Source organism: Hylobates moloch, unplaced genomic scaffold, assembly GCF_009828535.3.
Source record: "Hylobates moloch isolate HMO894 unplaced genomic scaffold, HMol_V3 SCAFFOLD_8, whole genome shotgun sequence".
NCBI classification, from domain to species: Eukaryota; Metazoa; Chordata; class Mammalia; order Primates; family Hylobatidae; genus Hylobates; species Hylobates moloch.
In genome coordinates, this window is record NW_026652283.1 from 30,002,120 (window position 1) to 30,005,254 (window position 3,135).

Here is a 3,135-nt window from a genome sequence, read left to right on the forward strand (position 1 = left end):
AAGTTATCAGCTTAAGCAGTATTTGGGCCAAGACTGTGGGGTTTACTAGAAATAGGATCATTGCATCTTCAATGATGAAATGACTGCCTGACTGCCCTGGCCAGGATTTCCAATACTATGTTGCAGAGGAGCAGTGAGAGAGGGCATCCTTGTCTTATGCCTGTTTTCAAGGGGAATGCTTCCAGCTTTTGGCCATTCAGTATGATGTTGGTTGTTGGTTTGTCATATATTTGGTCTTATTATTTTGAGATATGTTCCTTGAATACCTAGTTTTTTTGAGTTTTTAACATGAAGGGATATTGAATTTTATCAAAAGCCTTGTCTGCATCTATTGAGATAATCATGTGGTTTTTGTCTTTAGTTCTGTTTATGTGATGAATCATGTTTATTGATTTGCATATGTTAAGCCAACCTTGCATCCCAGGGAAAAAGCCTGCTTGATTGTGGTGGATTATCTTTTTGATATGCTGCTAGATTTGGTTTGCTCATATTTTGTTGAAGATTTTTGTATTGATGTTCATCAAGGATATTGGCCTGAAGCTTTCATTTTTTTGATGTATCTCTGCAAGGTTTTGGTATCAGGGTGATGCTGGCCAAATTGAATGAGTTGAAAAGGAGTCTCTCCTCATTTTTTTGGAATATTCTCCATAGGAATGGTATCAGCTCTTCTTAGTACATCTGGTAAAATTCAGCCCTGAAGCTGTCTGGTCCTGGGCTTTTTTTTTTTTTTCCTGGTTGGTGGGCTATTTATTACTGATTCTTATTGAAGCACGTTATTCATCTGTTAAGGTATTCAACTTCTTCCTGCTTCAGTCTTGGGAGGACGTATGTGTCCAGGAATTTATACATTTCTTCTAGGTTTTCTAGTTTTTGTGCATAGAGGTGTTCATCGTAGTTTCCAATTGCTATTTTTATTTCTGTGGGGTCAGTGATAATTTCCCCTTTGTATTTCTGATTGTGTTTATTTGGATATCTCTTTTATTCTTCATTAGTCTAGCTAGTGGTCTATCTTAATTAATTATTTTAAAAGCTCAGCTCCTGGATCGATTGATCTTTTGAATAGTTTTTCATACCTCAATCTCCTTCAGTTCAGCTCTGATTTTGGTTATATCTTGTTCTGCTAATTTTGGGATTGGTTTGCCTTGCTTCTCTAGTTTTTTTAGTTGTGATGTTAGGGTGTTAATTTGAGATCTTTCTTACTGTTTGATGTGGACAGTTAGTGCTATAAATTTCCCTCTTGACACTGCCTTAGTTGTGTCCCAGAGATTCTGGTATGTTGTATTTTTGTTCTTATTAGTTTCAAAGAACTTCTTGATTTCCACCTTAACTTCATTATTTACCCAAATGTCATTCAGGAGTAGGTTGTCTAACTTCCATGTAATTGTATGCTTTTCAGCAATTTTCTTAGTCTTGAATTCTATTTTTATTGTGCTGTGGTCCTAGAAAGTGGTTGGTGTGATTTTGGTTCTTTTGCATTTGCTGAGGATTGTTTTATGTCCAATTGTGTAGTCAATTTTAGAGTATGTGCCATGTGGCAATGAGGAGAATGTATACTCTGTTGTTTTGGGGTGGTGAGTTCTGTAGATGTCTATCAGGTCCATTTAGTCCAGTGTTGAATTCAGGTCTTCAAAATTTTTGTTAATTTTCTGACCCAATGATCTGTCTAATGCTGTCAGTAGGGTGTTGAAGTCTCCCACTATTATTGTGTGGGAGTCTAAGTCTCTTTGAAGATCTTTAAGTACTTGCTTTATGAATCTGGGTGCTCCTTCGTTAGGTCCATGTATATTTAGGATAGTGAGGTCTCCTGATGGAATTGAACCCTTTACCATTATGTAACTATATGGAATGGTCAAGAATTTGCATGTCATCCTTGCGCATGGGCCATGCTAGCCTTCTCTGTATCATTCCAGCTTTAGTACATGTACTGCCACCATTATTTCTCTAAGGTCAATAGTTATGTACCTTCTTTCTTTCCTGATTTTAGTAATGTGAGTCTGCTTTATTTGATCAACCTAAATAAAGTTTTGTCAATTTTGTAGATATTTTAAAGAATTGACTTTTGGGTTTTTAAGTATCTTTTTTTTTCAGTCTCTATTTCATCAATTTGCACTCTCATCTTTGTTATATCCTTCCTTCTATTCCTTCTATTTGCTTTGGCAGTTGGGGTCATCCTCTGGTGTGAATGACCCCACAGGGTCTGCCCCAACAGAAATCTACCCCAACTCGACAAAGCAAATGGAAGGAAGGAGGAGGTTTAAGGTAGGAGTTTAGGTTATTGATTTGAGATCTTTCTCCTTTTTTAATACAGGCATTAACAGATATAAACTCCCCTATCAGTACTACTGTCTCTACATCCAATAAGTTTGGAATGTTGTGTTTTCATTTTCTTTGACCTTAAAGTATTTTCTAATTTCCCTTGCAACTTCCTCTTTAACACATTTGTCTCCTAATGCGAGATGTCATGCTGCATGGGGTGTTACTCCCATCTACTGCTAGCAGATTGAATTTAACAAACCTTTGATTCTCTCTCAGAGCTATTGGTGATGCCTCATTGCAAACTGACACTTTGTCTTGTTATGTTTTGCCCTTCTCGACTAATCATTTAACTCTGGCCACACAGTTATGACCTTTGGAACTAATCTGTGTCATATGTTTGCCTCTGCAGATGATTAGGACTGATAGTGGTACATTTTTTATTACAAAATAAAAACTTGACGAGTGGCTAAAAGTCAAAGCATTCAATGGGCCCTCAACTCACTGCCATCAATAGGCATCTGATGTTGTTGAGCATGTATATAAGCTTATCAAAAATTGACTCTAAAAGATTTATGATTCTATCTCCTTCAGTGTCTCCTGGTCCACACATCCTAACAAGGCACTTTAATCACTAATTACAGCTGTCCCTAGAAAAGAATCACCTCTTCTTAGAGACTTTCTGGGTAATGAATGGGATGAAAGTATTGGAGAATTATATAGACCTATTTTGAAATTTTAGGATTGTGTCTTGATTATTTTTGAGCGTGATACTTTTTTTTCTCTAATTACAAGCTGAAGCTGGTCTTATTGTTATACACTTTAAGGGGGCCCAGAGGATTCCAATTTAATTCTAGTTCAGCCACCTGCATTCTCTGGTTG

The 3,135-nt window shown here is 36.8% G+C and overlaps 1 non-coding gene across 1 annotated transcript; it reads right to left on the reverse strand.

The window, feature by feature from the left end:
* Positions 1–1,834: 1,834 nt before the first annotated feature.
* On the reverse strand, positions 1,835–1,937 carry LOC116473955 (U6 spliceosomal RNA). Its single transcript, XR_004249515.1, has one exon. It is a non-coding gene; the product is annotated as a U6 spliceosomal RNA (small nuclear RNA).
* Positions 1,938–3,135: the final 1,198 nt, after the last annotated feature.